The 18,860-nt window shown below is 35.0% G+C and overlaps 1 protein-coding gene across 1 annotated transcript in view; it reads left to right on the top strand.

The window, feature by feature from the left end:
- The window catches only part of TLK1 (tousled like kinase 1), a 144,329-nt gene that overhangs the window by 43,022 nt on the left and 82,447 nt on the right, over positions 1-18,860 (top strand). The window lies entirely within an intron of this gene.

Raw genomic sequence — 18,860 nt, 5'->3', positions numbered from 1 at the left:
CATGTTCCTTGTATATTCTACATATCAATTCCATGTTAGTTGTATACAGTGAAGATAACACCTCCTGTTTTGTCATATCTATCAACTTTGTTCATGGTATCCAGCATTGTACAGGATCATTGTAGAGGACTCTTTAATTTTGTTGTAATCAAACTGGCCAATTTTTTTGCCTTAGAGTCTGTAACTCTAAAGATTTGAATAGCTCTTGGTATTCTACGAAAAATAGTCATCACCATGAACCATTTGGTCAAATAGGTCCTTTTGCTATTTTTATATTTTAAGTTATTTTGCTACTCATTTATAGCAGTAGGAATAAAAGTGTAATGAAAAACAACTTTATTAGAAATTTCAATAAGAATTTAAACATACTAGGGGCGCCTGGGTGGTTCAGTCAGTTGAGTGTCCGACTTCGGATCAGGTCATGATCTCATGGTTCATGGGTTCGAACCCCGCATCGGGCTCTATGCTGACAGCCAGCTCAGAGCCTGGAGCCTGTTTCAGATTCTTTATCTCCCTCTCTCTCTGACCCTCCCCTGCTCACACTGTCTCTCTCTCTCAGAAATTAATAAAACATTTAAAAAATAAAAGAATTTAAACATACTGAAAACCTCTTTGTGCCACATAAATCTTGGTGCACAAGCAGCACAGGGATCATAAAGGATGAAGGATATTGTCATGTATCCTTTGAGCATGAAGTGGTCTGGGTTCCTGTAGAAGAATATTATATGATGAAATTATTTGGTTAAATGACTAACTGATGAAAATTCTGTTACCTTTTTTCCTTAGAAATGTGTTATCTGATTAATTGATTCTTGAATTTGAGAAAATTCATCTAGGGTAATAACATTCAATGACTGAGATTTTATATAGTCATTGCCAAAAGTTTTAGAGTCTAGAGGTGTTACCTCTTTGTTTTCTGATTCATCTTATAATTATAAAATGCCTTCCTGTGTCATTTTCTTTATTTGACCATCATGGGTGGAAGATGAAAATTTCTTAATTCTCCACTGGAGTCAGTGCAATCTAAAATCAGTCTGCAGAGATGTCTTTAGTCTTTCATACATTATTGAAAGATGGTGCAGTACTTTGGACAAGACAAGAAGATAACTGAAAGATGATAATTTATTTCACTATTGCATCACTCTTTTAAGGTCATTAACTATTGTTTTTCTATTTTTAGCATAAAAAATTACCACAGAGTTCCTTAAAACAGCAGACATTTATTTTCTTACAGTTCTGAGGGTCAGAAGTTTGACATTGATCTCACAGGGTTAAAATAAAGGTGTGTGTAGAACTGGATTCCTTCTTTGGAGGCTCTAGGTGGGGATCGTTTTCACTGACTTTCTTGGCTTCTAGAGGCTGTCTGAATTTCTTGGCTGGTGGTCTCCTTCCTCTGTCTTCAAAGCCAGCAGTTATATATCTCTCTTACTGTTCTTTGGAAGTCACATCTCCCTTGACCACAATCTTGAAAGTTTCTTTACTTCCAAGTACTCATTTGATTAGATTCGGCTCATGCCCATCTGGATAGTCTGGCATAATTTCCCCAATTCAAATTTCTTACCCTTACACGTGCAGAGTCCTTTTTTCCATGTAAAGTGACATTCACAGGTTTTGGGATTAGGGTATGAGCATTACTAGGGGTCATTATTCTGCCTGTCATATCATCATTCTATTGTTTTAATGGTTTTTGTTTGTTTTAGCATAGTTGGGAATAATTGATGAACAATGAAGAGTAATGATGAAGTAATTAAAGGATGTTATAATAACAAAATATAGGAAAAATTATATCCATAAGATCCCGTAATGTATTTTAAATTTGTGAAAGGGTCCATTGGATATCTGGTGATTAATGGCCAGATACAATGCATCTTATTCTATTAAAAATAAATTTTATTTTTATGCTTTGGATGATCTCTAAGAAAGAATAAAAGTCCTATAGTATCAATCTTTACAAGTAGCTAGAACTACTCAAAAAAGAAACTCAAACATTGAAATTGGGTTCAGTGGACCCTGAGGTATTTTAAGAGTTAAATACATCTTCCCCACCCCTGGGCCACAAAGATATTCTACACATTCTTCTGTTAATTTTATAGTTTTACTGTCATATTTGCACTTTAGGCCCTGCCTTTTTATATAGTATTGATAGGAACCCAGTTTTATTTTTCTCCATCTAGTGAACCAGTTTTCTCCACAAGACTTCTTAAATTATCCATATTTTTCCACTGATTGGTGATGCCAGCATTATCGTATATATTAAGTTGTCATGCCTTTATGTGGATCTGTCTGAAATTTCTCTTACAATCTAGTGGTCTGTATTCCTGTCCCAGTATCACATTTGAAAAAAATACTGTTGTATCTTGGTATGTTTTTTTTTATATGGTAAAGTAAGTATCTTCTTTAATCTTCTTTTATAAGGTTAACTTAATTATTTATGGATCTTTATTCCCTCATAAAAAATTTGAGCATCTCTTCATTTGCTTGTTAGCTTTTGGGAATTCTTCTATAATGGCTTATTTGTATCTTTTTCCTTAAAAGATTCAAGTAGAATTCTTATTTTGAATGTATTGAATTTATAGGTTAATTGAGGGAGTAGTGGAATCTTTATAAGATTAGGTTTTCTAGTCCAAATACATGAAGTGTATTCGGTTCTCGTTTATTCAGTTCTTCCTGTAGAGATCTTAAGAATTCTTGGCTAGCTTTTATGAATTATTTTGGTTAACTCCTGGATACTTAAGTTCTTCTGGCTGAAGTGTTTTTTTATTTTCTAGTTGGTTATTGCAAACTTATGCTTTTAATTTTTTTAAGTTTAATTTTTTATTTTTGAGAGAAAGCAGGGGAGGGGCAGAGAAGGAGGGAGAGAGAATCCTAAGCAGGCCCCACACTGTCAGTGTGGGAGTCCAATAGGGGCCTTGAAATTACAAAGTGTGGGATCATGACCTGAACTGAAGTCAGATTGCTTAACTAACTGAGCCACCCAGGAACCCTTAGAGGTTTTTGTTTTTCATTGTTTAGTCTTAATGTAGCAGTCTTGCTGTTGATTTTTTTTTGTTTTGTTTGGTTGTAACAGTTTGTTGATTCTCTAGGTTTCTCTAACACATAATATTCTTCCAAAAATGATCATTTTATTTCTTACAGGGCATCTATGTATTTTTTCTTTATATTGGTCATGACCTTCTGAAATGGAAATACTCTATATTGTTTTGTGCAGTATTTAAAGCACATAAACAGCTGTCAAATCTGAAAGGAAGGAAAAGCTTTATTTGTAATTTTCAAAATATTGTAAACAACCCAAATGTTCCTAATCTAAGAGAAATGGATGAAAAAGAAGTGTGGTATATATATATTTATAGAATGGAATACTGTTTAGCAATTGATGACCTGCAACAACATGGATGAGTCTTAAATTAATGCATTATGCTAACTTCTAAAAGAAGCCAGATTCAAAAGGCTACATATTATAGTACTTATTCTACTTTTTTTTTTTTTTTTTTTTTAAGTAAGCTCTATCCCCAATGTAGGGCTCAAACTCATAACCCCAAGATGAAGAGTTGCATGCTCCAACTACTGAGCCAGCCAGGCACCTCGCCTTTATTTCCTTTGCAACGCAAGGGTTATTAACGTGGGATATTTTGAGCTATTCTTTTGTTACAGATTTCTAATTTATTGCATTACATTTTAAAAATATAGTTTGTATGACATTAATTCCTGAAGTGTGCCCTGTTTTATAAACATTTCATATCTAATAGCTATTAATTTTATTTGTTCAGATCTTAGATATTTCCTTGTATTGTCAGCTTGACCTTTTCCCTGAGTGGTGTATTAAAATCATTAGCTGTATAGGTATTGTATTAGCATTGTATGGTGACAGGTGGCAGCTGCACTTGTGGTGACCATAGCATAAGTATAGAGTTGTTCAGTCCTGTGTTGTACACTTGAAACTGATGTAATATTGTACGTCAACTGTACTTCAGTAAAAAAAAAAGAAATCATTAGCTGTGATTATTGATTTATGTATTTCAGCTTGCCATTTATCAGTATTTGCTTGATATATTTTGAGGCTGTATTTTTACATGCATACATCTTATTCTTTTCTTTTTATAACTGATTATTTTTGGCTTTCTTTTGGTTCATATTTGTCTTAGATCTATGGGTATATGTTTTTCTATTTCGTTTTTACTCATTTTAATTATATTTCTTTTAGACCACTTTTTTTTTTTAAGATGTTTATTTATTTTTGATAGAGAACAGGGGAGGGGCTTATAGAGAGGGAGACACAGAATCCGAAGCCGACTCCAGGCTCTGAGCTGTCAGCACAGAGTCCAGTGCGGGGCTCAAACTCAGGATCTGTGAGATCATGACCTGAGTGGAAGTCGGACGCTTAACCGACTGAGCCATCCAGGTGCTCCGATCACATGTCTTTTTTGATAGAATATTAGTGTTTTTACCTATTAAATGGTGGGTTTAGTCCATTACATTTATTGTAACTATTGTTATTTTCTGACTTGGCCCTGCTATTTATAGTCCAATGTCTTCTAATTATACTTCATTTTTATTCCCTTCTACACCTTGCTTTCCATTGGACAGATGGAGTTTTTCCTGATGATTTAAAATTACATGTTCTGTTTTTAGTATTCTGATGATACTCTATACTCATGTATGTATTTATACTAATTATATTATTAAGTATATTAATTATATTTATACTCAAACTGATATTTATGTATTCCTACAGGACTTCCCACCCACCCCCAATTTTTTAAATAACCTTTCACTTTGAAAAAATATTATATATTATGCCTACAGAAAATTGAAAATACTGTACAAAGAATACTTGCATACTCTTTATCTAGATTTAAGAAATTTAATCATTTTTGTGAAATGTGTGTTCATGTGTATACATGCCCCTACCATCTATCTCTAGTATCACTGTGGTCTCTGCAGTGAATGTGAACAGACTTTTCTCTGAGGAGCCCTGCTTCATTTTGGTGGGGAATGCTACTTAGGAGCCAAGCTAGGTATGCTTCTTGTTATGTGGTGAGTCTCTTGGAAGAACGTCAGCTAATGTAGAGGGAATGTGGAATCAGGAAGTCAACATTCAATATTCCCCAGCATAATTATTAATTAAGGCAAGGATCATCAGTGGATGTTAAAATCATTTAGTGAAATGTGTCAGAGACTAGTGTATTTTCAGGATCTCAAATTTCACCCTATAGATGAGTTATTTATTACAGAAGAGCAAATGGGTATTTAAAATGGAGAGACTTGTTAGTCACCACCAAAATCAAGGTCAAATTTTTTATTGGTAGTGACACAGATAGTCTAACATTAGACACACTCTGAGGAGATGCACAAGAGGAACCCCTATAGTTTTCATAGTGGAATTTTTTTTTCCATGGTGGAAAAATTTGATTTGAATTTAGTCATGAGAAAATACTCCTGCCATATCCTGCTGAACAACTGGCCTGGACTCTCCAGAGTTTCAGTGCCAGGAAGAATGGAGAGAGAGAGAGGGACTGTTCTGTCTCGACTGATTGAAGTGAAAGAGACATAGCCAAGTGCAGTCTGAATCTGTGAATCCTGATTTGCTCCTGGATTGGAAGAAAAATAGGTACAAAGAATTTTTTTTGAGACGACTCAGGAAATTTGAGTATGGGCTCTGTATTGGATGATGAATTAATGTTGGCTTACTGTTCTTTGTGGGCAGGCTTCTATTTTTAAAATACTTGTTTAAATTTAAAAACAAATACAGATGAAGCTACAGAACATAAGATACTGTTGATCAATGACGGTTATAATGGTTTTATTTAAATTGATGGTGATAATGTGCCTGTGAAATGCCATATTGTTGGGTAGGCAAATTTTAATAATGGTAAACTGTGAGTTTATACTGTGGAAGTGAAAGCACAAGGAGCACAATTCTGAGAGTTATGGTGCTCTGGGAGAGGAGGAATGGGAGAAACATAAGAAAGTTGTCTAGGAGTATAGAGTAATCATAAAAAATTTGTCTGTATTAAGGTATGTTGTTTAAAAGTAGGGAAATATAGGCCACAGAGATATTGTAAATAGAACTTTTAAATTACCGTGACAGTATAGAAGGTGAAATAAAAAGAAATAAGCCAATAAAAGTGAGAGAGAGAGAAAAAAGAAACAAAAAATTCTACTTTAAAGTATTACATAATATGGAAGGAATAAAGCCAAGTATATATTATTGCAACAAATGAGACTCCATCTATAGGCTATTGATAAGAAGCATTTCTCAAAAATGACAAAGATTGGAAATAACTGGAAGGAAGATATTTCAGGTAACCATAGAGAAAAAGAATTAAATACAAATTTGAGATCAGTTTCTCCCCAACTTGGAGACTTCAGGTCACGTTTAAAATAAAATTAAATGTCTTCATCATGCTGTAATAAGACTTTCTGATCTAACTTTAGACTAAATACCCTATTCAGCTAACAGCCGTTCGACTGTAACCACATTGTTATATTTCCCACTTGTCTCAAACATACTTCTCCCATACTTCATTCAGATGTTTGCTCAAGTGTCACCTCTTCAAAGAGGCTTTCTCTGTCCTCTCCGTGTAAGAAGATAGCTATATCTCACTCTGCCCCTTTTTCTACCTAATTTCTGTAGAAGTACTTCGTGGTTCCTTATACTGAATTAAAGTACCAAATATTTGTTTATCGTGTTTCCTTTCTTGTACAGTGTAAACTCCATAAGCCCTTGGAGTTAAGTCTTTTTTTTTTTCTACTGCTCTATTTCTAGCATTAGCAATAGTACTAGGCCCCTCAGTACTTATTTCTTTCTTCAGAAACAAAAGCCTGAATATTACAAAGATAGATACTTTTAGGACTAATATCCATAAGGAAGATTTAACAGTTAGAAACTTTTATATATCATACAGTTCTAAAAATACATGATGAATCTATTAAAGTGTAATTATAGCAAAAGATTTTAATTCTTTTAAATTTTAAATTCTTTGAAAATTCATTCACTTATATAACAGCAGGCTATAGAGGATTTGCAATTTGCACAATATAATCTATGATTTGATAGATAATACATATACAATAGTCTTTATATGAGGATTTTGTAATTGTAAATTCACCTACTTGCTAAAATTTATTTGTAACTTGAAAATCAAAACTCAGATAGCTTTTGCTAGTCATTCAAGGAACTGTGCATGTGCGGTGTTGGAAGATTTGAGCCGCCTGAGGCTGAACAAAGCAACACTCTGTTTCAGCTCTCATACTTTAAACAAGTGTTCTTTTCACAGTTTACTTAGTGCCATGTTTTCCACTTTTTTGTGCTTTTTATTGGTAATTTTGCTGTTTAAAATGGCCCACAAGGGTAGTATTGCTGAGTTGCTATCTAGTGTTCTAGGCACAAGAAGGCTGTTTTGTGCCCTAGGGAGAAAATACGTGTGTTATGTAAACTTTGTTTAAGCATGAGTTATAGTAGTGTTGGCTGTGAATTCAGTGTGAATGAATCAACAATATGTATTAAATAAGGTATCTTAAAACAGGAACACACTTTGATACAAAACAAGAATATGTATTAATTGATTAACAAAAAATGATGAGAAGTTTGTAGGATCCTAACTGTATTTTCCCAAGTGGCGATGATTCAGCATTCACTAATTCAATGTTCACAGCTAATAGCAAAAAATGACTGGAGAGAGAGAGAGAACTTTTATTCCATCATGTTCCACTTCTTTTATCTTAGCCCAGGCCTGCTTCAGCTGCTTATTTTACTTGTCCCCAGATCCTTGTGGCATGAGTTTGTGACTCTGTTTTAGGATTACAAATAGAAGGTAAAGGTAAACATTATAAAATGTACTGATGTAAAAGTTATTGTGTGGCTGTCATGTCAGGGAAAGGAGCTAAATGTAAAGATTTATTTTCTTATTTTATATAGTGAGTAGTTATACATGGCTTAAAAAACTTAAAAAATGTGTATATTTAAGGCTAAGGTAACCATTTGAAAAATATAAAAAGTACAATACAAACATATCAGGAAAAAGGAGAAGCTGTGGTGCCAGTGAACTAAATTCTTCATTATTCATGGCAGAGTCAATAAAGGACTTCTCAAAATAGAGTACATAGAGTAGAATACTCTGCCCTTGTTTGAAAAAAAGAAATTAGCAAAGGAAAAAAGGAATGAAGAATTTATTATGTGTTGATTTGGAATTTCTCAGTCTCTGTCAAGAGAAAAGAAAGAAGTGCAGGGCAGTCTGCATGATGTTATTTTTTGTTTGAGAAGGAAGGAACCAAGTTTGTATGTCTAATTTGTTGTAGAAATATACCTCTAGAAAGATAATAAGAAAGAAAGTAAAGTAACCTGTTCGTATTGCTTATTCAAAAATTGCATTAAAAACAGTTTTTAGGGGCGCCTGGGTGGCTCAGTTGGTTAAGCGTCCGACTTCGGCTCAGGTCATGATCTCACGGTTCGTGGGTTCGAGCCCACGACGGGCTCTGTGTTGACGGCCAGCTCAGAGCCTGGAGCCTGTTTCTGATTCTGTGTCTCCCTCTCTCTCTGACCCTCCCCTGCTGTCTCGCTCTCTCTCTCTCTTTCTCTCTCTCTCTCTCTCTCTCTCTCAGAAATAAATAAAAACATTAAAAAACTGTTTTTAAACAGTTTTTAAAAAAATGGTTGCCTCAGTATTGGGACTGGTGTGAGAGGGAGAAAATTATATTTCTGTAATGAAATTTATTTCCATGTGCCTGTGTTGTTTTCATATTTTAAAAAATGTTCCATAAGTGTATGCCCTCCACCCAAATCTGTTTTGAAGGCTTCGAAAGCCTGAGTGTGTGCTTGCCATGTGTACATAACTGTGTATCTGAGAGTATAAGTGATCATGTACTACGTTTTACCAAGCTTTCTTCCTCCTGTGTTCCTTTGTCTCAACAATTTGAAACATTTATAAAATCTTTTTTGTATTGAGATATAATTCAGATACCATACAGTGTATGGTACATTTAAAGTGTACATTTCAGGGGTTTTCAGTATATCACTAAATTGTGCAGCTATCCTCACGTCTAATTCCAGAAACCCCATACACGCTAGCAGCAGTTCCGCATTTTCCTGCTCTCCTATCCTACACTTAGCCCCTGGCAACCATTAGTTTGTTATCTGTCTCTATTGGTTTGCCTCTTCTGAACATTTTGTACAAATAGATTCATACAAGTGTGCCATTTTGTGTCTACTTTCTGCCTCGGTGGACTTGGCTATTCTGAACATTTTCTATAAATGGAAACATACAATATGTACCATTTGTGTGTAGTTTTTTCACCTAGCATAATGTTTTCACAGTTGATGAATAGTATGGTATATATTAGTACTTCATTCCTTTTTATGACTAAAGATTCCATTGTATTGGTGTATCACATTTTGTTTATCCGTTCATCAGTTGTTAGATATTTGCGTTGTTTCTATTTTTTTATGTGAATAATCTTTGAATTCACACTGGTACAACTGCTTTGAATACATTGGTAGAGGGTTTTTTTTTTTTTTTTTTCAGTTTTTTTAGGTATATATCAAGGAGTGGAATTAAGTCACTGTGATATTAGCACAGGAAAAGAAAAATAGACCAATGGAACAGAATGGAGTCCAGCAGTAGACCTATTTATACAGTAACTTGATATATGATAATACCACAGTGCACTGGGGAAAGGGATAGTCTTTATAATAGATGGTGGATCAGTTAAATATCCATATTCCATATGGGGGAAAATGGTTCTTGACCCTCAATTCTTGCCATTCTACAAAAATCAGTAATAGGTGACTTGCAGATCTAAATATGAAAGATAAAACAGTAAAGATTTAATTAGAATAATGACAGATTTCATAAATGTGCCACAAAAGGCACTAACCATAAAGTGAAAACATTTAATAAATTTAACTATGTTCAAATGACACCAATAAGATGAATGAAGAGGCAAGTCATAGAGGATTCATACTGAGAATTATGTGAAGATTTCCTACAAACCAAAAAGAAAAAGACACATAATCCATGGTCAGAGTCTCAAAAGCCAAATTGTTCTATCAGGCCTATAATGAAAAGTAGTAGAACTATGTCCTGTTCTTCCAACCTTATATTCATTCTTCATAGAAGTAATCCTTATCTTACAGCTTTTTATTGCATGCTTTGTTTTATTTGCATTTCTAAGTAAGATTATATAGTAAATATAGGTTCTTTGTCTTTTTCTGTTTTAGGTGTTTATTACTTTCTTTTTTGTTTTTAAGTTTATTTACCTATTTTGAGAGAGGGAGAGCAAGCACGAGTCAGGGGAGGGGCAGAGAGAATCCCAAGCAGGCTCCCCTCTGACAGTGCAGAACCCAGTGCGGGGCTCCATCTCACAAATGGTATGATCATGACCTGAGTGGGAATCAAGAGTTGGACTCTTAACATACTGAACCCACCAGGCGTGTCTCCTGGCTTCCTACTATAGAAAATGAGGTGTTAATTCTTTTAAATGACCCAACCTACTACCTTTATAAAAATACATTTCCCAGACTCCATCCTAATTTAGATAGACAGTACTGCAGTTTTGGGGTTGATTGTGATTTCATTATTTACATTATGACTAAATTTTATTCAAAGATGTGAAGGCTCCATGATTACATTTCTTCTTTTGTGCAACCCTGTTTTCACTGGATTAATAGTTGATTTATGTCTTTAGTTTTTTAGTATTCAGTGGAAGCATCCAAATACTCTTTAGCAGAGGCGTGCAAATCTCTCATTATTTTCAAATACAAGTTTTTATTATTATTTTTTTTTATATTTAGACATTCACCCCGGAATTCTGTAGTTCTCTTGTAATGTAGGATAGTTGCTTTCTCTTTCTCCTGGATGGATGCCTGTCATCCTGGAATCTACTTTCTTGACCATTCATGGGAATTCCATTTGTGTCTGTCCTGTGTTTGAGCTCTGCTTTCGTTATGCCATCTCTTCCTCTTTCTTGGTTTATTCCTTTGTTTTGGTGGAACAGATTCTCTAGTTATTTCCTGAGGAAAGGTAAATGATAGTCAGATTTTTGAGACCTTGCATATTCTCTTCTTCACTTTGGTTTGTCTGCACGTAGAATTCTAGGTTGGAAATCATTTTATTAGAATTTTGAAGGCATTGTTCTGTTGCCTCCTAGCTTCCAATGTTACTGCTGAGCATTCCAGTGCCATTCTGATTCCTGACCCTTTGTAGGTAACCTGTTTATTTCCCCCTAAAAGCTTTAAGAATCTTTTCTGTAGTCCCTGGCATTTAACATAATCCCTGGCATTACTTTAATATAATATGTCTTGGTATGGATCTTCCTTGAGCCAGGAGCTTGGTAATAAGTGTGTCCTTCAGTGCAGAAACTCATATTTTCCAGTTCTAGAAAAATTTATTGAAATATTTCTTTGATAGTTTCAGCTCCTTGATTTTCTTGTCCTTTTTTCTGGAACTCCCATCATTTGGACCAGGACCTCTCAGATGGATTCTCTAGTATTCTTTTTTCTTTGAACTTTTTGGTCTCTTTCTGGAAAGATTTCTTCAGCTTTATCTTTGAAACCATCCGTTTTTTTTCTTTCATTTTAGCTATTGTATTTTCTTTTGCCAGGAGTTTGTTTTTTGTTTTTTTTTGTTTTTTTAGTTTGCTAGTCTAGGATATTTAATAGTGGTTTTATTTTTGCATGAAGTTTTTTTCTGCTACTTTTGTTGTCTTTATTTCTTACCAATTTAAAACATTTTTTTGTTTGTATTTCTTCAGATATGTGGTGATACTGGGCTTTGTTCATGTACATGTGTTAGATACTGAAACACTTATTTTATTCTATTGTTTATTTTTGAGAGAGAAAGAGACAGTGTGAGCAGTGGAGGGGCAGAGAGAGGGGGAGGAGACATAGAATCCAAAGCAGGTTCCATGCTCAGAGCTGTCAACACAGAGCCTGACATGGGGCTCGACACAGGGCTTGACACAGGGCTGGGACTCATGAACTGCGAGATCATGAGCCAAGTTGGATGCTTAACCAGCTGAGCCACCCAGGTGCCCCAGGCACTGAAACACTTAATTGGAAGCTTTGTGTGAGTAGGGAGGATTTATTGACCAATAAGTTTTGTAGTAGGATGACATGGCTGGGTCATTTTTCTGAGAGATTTTCGATTCTTCATATCTATTGGTCTTATATCTTGAGATGGTGTTTTTTAAGAGAAAAGTCTATAGTCTTCTATCTGTGGAGTATAAGGATTTTATTTTTAAGTAATCTCTACATCTTAATATGGGGCTCAAACTCACAACTCTGAAATCAAGAATCACATACTATACCAACTGAGCCAGTCAGGCACCACAAGATTTTTTTCAATTAAAAATTTTTAGTGGATTAATTTTTTATTGAGGTGTAATTGACATATAACATTATTTTCATGCATACAACATAATAATTTCATATTTGTATGTATTACAAAGTGATCACTGCAGTAAATCTAGTGAAAATATCACCATACAGTTATAATTTTCTTGTGATGAGAACTTTTAAGATTTAATCTGTTAGCATTTCTCAAATACATAATACAGTATTATTAAGTATAGTCCCCATACTGTACATCCCATCATTTATTTTATAAATGGAAGTTTGTATCTTTTGACTTGTTTTGTCCATTTCACTTACTCCCATTCCTTGCCTCTGGCAACCATTAATCTATTCTCTGTGTCTGTGTGCTTAGGTTTTAGGGGTTTTTTTTTTTGGTTATTTTTTAAATTTATTTTTTAAAATTCCACATATAAGTGAGATCATAACCTTGGTCTTTCTTTGACTTCTTTCACTTAGCATATGCCCTGAAGGGTCCATCCAAGTTGTTGCAAATGGCAAGAATTCCTTCCCCACTTTTTTTTCTAATGACTGAGTATATTCCTCTGTATATATGTATAGCACATTTTCTTTATCTAGCTATACATTGATGGACACTTAGGTTGCTTCTATGGCTTAGCAGTTATAAATAATGCTGTAGTGCACATGGGATGCAGATAATTTTTTTTTAACCAAAGTTTTAATTCAAATTCCAGCTAGCATCCAGTGTAATATTAGTTTCAGGTGTACAGTTTGATGATTTAACACTTTGATACAACACCCAGAGCTCATCAGTACACTACTTTTTTTTTTTAATTCAAGTTTGTTAACATGATTTCAGGAATAGAATTTAGTGATTCATCATTTATATGTACATCCAGTGCTAATTCCAACAAATGTCCTCCTTCATGCCTCTTGCCCATTCCCCCACCCAGCACCCCTCCAGCAACCCTCAGTTTATTCTGTGTATTTAAGAGTCTCTTATTGTTTATCTCCCTGTTTTTACACGTTTTGCTTCCTTTCCCTTATATTCATCTGTTTTGTATCTTAAATTCCATACATGAGTGAAGTCATATGATATTTCTTTCTCTGACAAGTAATACATTAGCATAATTCACTCTAGTTCCATTAAAGTTGTTGGAAATGGCAAGATTTCGTTCTTTTTGATCACCGAGTAATATTCCATTGTATATATATATATATGCCACATCTTTATCCATTCATCAGTTGATGGACATTTGGGCTCTTTACATACTTTGGCTGTTGTCAGAATTGCTGCTGTAAACATTGGGGTGCATTTGCCCCTTCAAAACAGCATAACTGTATCCTTTGAGTAAATATCTAGTAGTGCAGTTGCTGGGTCATAGAGTAGCTCTATTTTTAATTTTTTGAGGAACCTCCATACTGTTTTCTGGAATGGCTGCACCGATTTGCATTCCCACCAGCAGTGCAAAAGGGTTCCTCTTTCTCTCCATCCTCGCCAACATCTGTTGTTGGCTGCATTGTTAATGTTAGCCATTCTGACAGGTGTGAGGTTGTATCTCATTATGATTTTGTTTGGTGTTTCCATGATGATGATGATGATGATGATGATGATGAGCATGAGCTCCTTTCATGTGTCTGTTAGCCATCTGGATATCTTCTTTAGAAAAGTGTCTATTCACAACTTTCTCCCATTTCTTCACTAGATTGTTTTTTGGGGTGTTGAAGTTGATAAGTTTTTTATGGATTTTGGAAACTAACCCTTTATCATATGTCATTTACAAATACCTTCTCCCATTCTGTTGGTTGCCTTTTAGTTTTGCTGATCAGATAACTTTTTTCATTAGTGTTTGATTTTCTTTGGATTAATACCCAGAAGTGGAGTTGCTGGATCATTTATTTATTTATTTTGAGAGAGAGAGTGTGAGCGGGTAGATGGGAGATCAGGGGAAGGGCAGAGAGAGAAGAAGAGAGAGAATCCCAATCATGCCTCGTGTTGTCATTGTGGAGCCTGACATGGGGCTCATTCCCAGGAACTGTAAGATCATGATCTGAGCCAAAATTAAGAGTTGTGAGCTTTAACCTACTGAGCCACCTAGGTGCCCCTGGTAATTGTATTTTTTAATATTTTTGAGGAACCTCCATATTTGTCTTTTTTTTTTTTTAAGTTTATTTAAGTAATCTCTATACCCAGCGTGGGGTTTGAACTCTTGACCCCGAGATCTTGAGCTGCATGCTCCATTGACTGAGTCAGCCTACTCCATACTATTTTCCATAATGGCTGTACTGGTTTACATACCCACCAACAGTGGCCAAGGGTTCCGTTTTCTCCACATCTTCACCAACATGTTATTTCTTGTCTTTTTGATAATAGCCATTCTTAACAGGTGTGAGGTGATCTCTTATTGTGGTAAGATATTGTTCTTTAGTTTTGGTTTTCAGCAGTTTGACTGTAATGTACATAGTTATGGTTTTCTTTGTATTTCTGTTTGGTGAAATCAGTTAGCTGCTACAATCTGTAAATTTATGTCTTTAACCAAATTTTGGAATTTCCTGGCTATTCTTCAGATATTTTTTCTGCTCCTTTTTTTCTCCTGTGACTCCAAATAAATTTTTGTTAGACTGCTTCAGTGTCCAACAGGCAACTGTTTTTTAATATTTTTTTCTCTATATAGTTTAATTTTTTTTTTTTTTAGCTCTTCAGTACTTTATCCATTCTGCTATTTTTTAAAATGTGTATTTATTTTTGAGAGAGAAAGGCAGACGAAGGTGAGCAGGAGAGGTGCAGAGAGGGAGGGACACACAGAATCTGAAGCAGGCTCCAGGCTCTGAGCTGTCAGCACTGAGTCCGACGCAGGGCTCAAACTCATGAACCGTGAGGTCATGACCTGAGCTGAAGGCAGACCCTTAACTGACTGAGCTACCCAGGTGCCCCTCCATTTTGCTATTAAGCCTATCTATTGAATTTTTTATTTTAGAAAGTGAATTTTTCAGTTATGGAATTTGCATTTGGTTCTTTTTTATATTTCTCTGCTGAAATTTCCAATTTCATCATTTATTACAAACATATTTTCCTTTGTCATCTTGAGCATACTTACAGTAGCTACTTTGAAATTGTTGCCAATTTCAATATCTGGGTTATCGTTGCTGTCTATTGATTGTCTTTTCTCTTGAGTATGTGTCACATTTTTTTGTTTCTTTGTATGTTTAGAAATTTTGTATCTTTCACACTGTGAATGATACATTATAGTGACTGGGATTTGGTGTCTTCTGGAGAAAGTTGATTTTTTTTTTTTTTTGGTCATTATTTGTATTAACAAGCAATTACTTTGGTTGGACTAAACTCCAGTCCTGTATTTTCCTACAGGAGATAGTGGCTGACTGTTGTAGTCTTATTTAGACAGCTCAGAGTCTGTTTCACCCATGTATATATTAGTGACTAGCTGTACACATGGGTAGAGTTAATATGTAGAATATGGGATTCTGTTTTTGTGATTATTTCTTTTCTAGCATATGCTCTCTCACTTTCCAGCTGTTGCAGTAGCTCCAAACCCTGGTTTTTCAAGCCGGTAAGACTGCATATTCTGATCCAAGTTCCAGCTGTTCTGTGCTCCTCAGACTAGGATCTTGCTTCAGGTGAAAGCTGTAGAAATAGGAAACCCAGTTTCTATTCCTTTCTTCCAGATGTTATCTTCTATCCAGATTCTGCCTTTTTTTGGTTGCTCAGATACCTTCAAGGAGTTGTGTTTTATTTTTTTCCAGAATATATAGTTACTATAGGAATGTTGGTATGATGAGATACTCTATTACTTGTCACCGAATCTCTGTTATATATTTTTTATTGTTTGTTTTAAATGGGAAAAATACCTTGTGAATTTATATTTATATTTCCAATTCAAATCAGAACTTACAAGGTTTTTACTTACATCTCTATCTGCTTTCTTCTGTACTAAAAGTTTTAGTTCTCAAGGACATAAAGCAGGTGATAGAAGGTCACATAATTATTTATCCCTTTCCATATCTTACACACAACAGTCTCAAAATAACAATAGTTGTACTATAATAAGGACCAGTGATTACCAAAAACAGTTAACATTTTTGCTTGTGCTTTGTATCCTCTTCCATCTCCTATTTTTAAAATATTTTATTATTAACAATTTTGCATGCTTTAGCCATTATATTTTATGTCTCTTCCTTGTACTTCTCATTTAATCTTTATCAACAAGTAAATGTTGTTGTTTGCCATTAGTTCTTAGGTTGAAGCTCTGTTCATTTTGGTTATCTAATACTTGTTCTCTAGATTTATTTGTAGGGCTCTTGGGAGCAGTATTGATTTCTGGCATTTTGGTAACAGTTTATCTGTGCCTTCTATGTATTACAAAAATCAGTGAAAAAATGTAAGTTTATTTATTTTGAGAGAGAGAGCGCGAGTGAGCGAGCATGAGCAGGGGAGGGGCAGAGAGAGAGAAAATCCCAAGCAGGCTCTGCACTGCCATCACAGAGCTCATCAACTGTGAGATCATGACCTGAGCCGAAATCAAGAATCAGACACTTAACTGGCTAGCCACCCAAGTGCCCCAAGAATCCATATTTCTGAATACAAAACACTTCATTTATATTTTCTTAAATATCTTAAATATGTTACTCTTTTTTTGGGGGGGCAGCATATAGTGTTTCCTTAGGAAAAAAATTTGATATTGGCTTTCTGGGTTGTTATTCTCAGGTGTACAGTGTGCTTTTCAGTTGGTAGTTTCAAATTTATTTTTAATTTTCAAGGAGATTTTCTTGAATTATACTTTTTAGTATTTATTTTCTTATGGTTGTGTTCTTTAAGGACTTATTTTACCTGAATGTTGATTTTTTTATTGCTTCATTAGTTGTTGCCTTCCTGAAGTCCTTTTTATCCCTTCATTTGAATTTCAGAAATGTTTCTCCTTTTTACCCTCTAGTTCTCCTAAAGCATTACATGTATGTATGTATTTTCTCTTAGGTTCGTTTAGGCTTAATCTTCATTTCTGAAACTTTTTTTTTCTTATTTCTGATGCTTTCCTGAGTTCTATTAACCTTAAATCTCAGTTTTTTGAAATCAGATTTATGTTCTTTCATGTCTTGGAGTCATTTTTGTAACTTTTTTTTAGCTAATTTTGAAATAGTAGGTTACAGTTCTCACCTCTTTTGAGGGTATGTGTTTCTGGTATGGTTTTATTATCAGAATGTTATCCTGTATTTTCTTCTTTTGTTTTCTTATTATAACTTCATGGGATTGGCCTACATCATTTTCTGTTGTTTACTTTTTCGTGGTTTAGAATGGCTTTTCTTACAGGGCTCCCTCTGCTATTGTTTTTGGGCACTCTTCAAAAGTGTGGCATTTGCTTTCTGAAATTTCAAGCTTTGCTCTCTTCCTCGCTTTTATCTGAATATTCTCTTTCCTTTATTTTCATTGTACCTTTTATGCTCAGTTTTGATTCTGCACCCAGTAGTTTATCCTCATTGCATCCTTATGAGAGATGTGTTACGAGTTCGTAGCTAGAGGCCAGATTGCTCCAACTTCAGGTTTCACCATGGGCCTTCCATACTTAATCTCAATTTGAAAGGACAGAAACCCTTCCCATGATAGCCCTAGTACTTAAATTGCTGTTTTCAGAGTCTCTTTTCTCAGATCTGTCACTCTTTCCTTTTGCTTCCTCTCCTATGATGTAGTTCCTGTGGTTATTGGTGATTTGTCCCCACCATCTATTTTGGGGGAATTCATGGAGATTCCTTGTCAGCCAGTTTTGTTGTAAATGTTGTCTATGGGTTTCGGGTTTATATTTTTATCTGAGGATTTGGGGATATTCAAAAACATTGGTACAGCCTCCATTGTCCCTGAATCTAATTTATCACTTCCTAATGGCTGTTTATGGTGTTTAATAATCCTGCTCTAATTATATTATACCTTTCTCCAAATAGTGCCTGAATCTTAATCAGTTTGACTGCTGGTTTGTGTTGAAAACAGCCTTTACATTGTCCAGCATAGTACTAGACATGTACGCAATGACTCAGGAGTCCTCAGTTTAGAAGTTAGCCTAAGGGTAATTGTAGGCCAACTTCCAACCCTTTAACGGTAGGATTAGCTCCTACTCTTAACAGATTGCAGGAAAACAGGGATATCAGCCGGCCTGCCTCTACATGTAGGTCATTCATGCATCCATCATCTTTGATAAATATGCCATCGCCTGTCATCCTCTGATCTAAACACTCCTGGAAGACACTGATTTAATGTTGATGGTCCAGAAAAGTGTACAAAATAATGAACATCATAGAAACATTTTGGAAACATAACAAATGTTATCCTATGAAAGGGTGGCTCACTTCTCTTTGTCACTGTTTAAAAATACTATAAAGGAGGGGCACCAGGGTGGCTCAGTTGGTTGAGCATCCCACTTTGGCTCAGGTCATGATCTTGTGGTTTGAGTCTGATTCCCCAGTCGGGCTCTGTGCTGAGAACTCAGAGCCTGGAGCCTGTTTTGGATTCTGTGTCTTTTTCTCTCTCTCTGCCACTCTTCTGCTCTCT

Source organism: Hyaena hyaena, unplaced genomic scaffold (genome assembly GCF_003009895.1).
Source record: "Hyaena hyaena isolate Hyena2069 unplaced genomic scaffold, ASM300989v1 scaffold_894, whole genome shotgun sequence".
Classification (NCBI taxonomy): Eukaryota; Metazoa; Chordata; class Mammalia; order Carnivora; family Hyaenidae; genus Hyaena; species Hyaena hyaena.
Note: the sequence above shows the minus strand (reverse complement) of the source record. Positions and strands in the feature narration are given on the sequence as shown.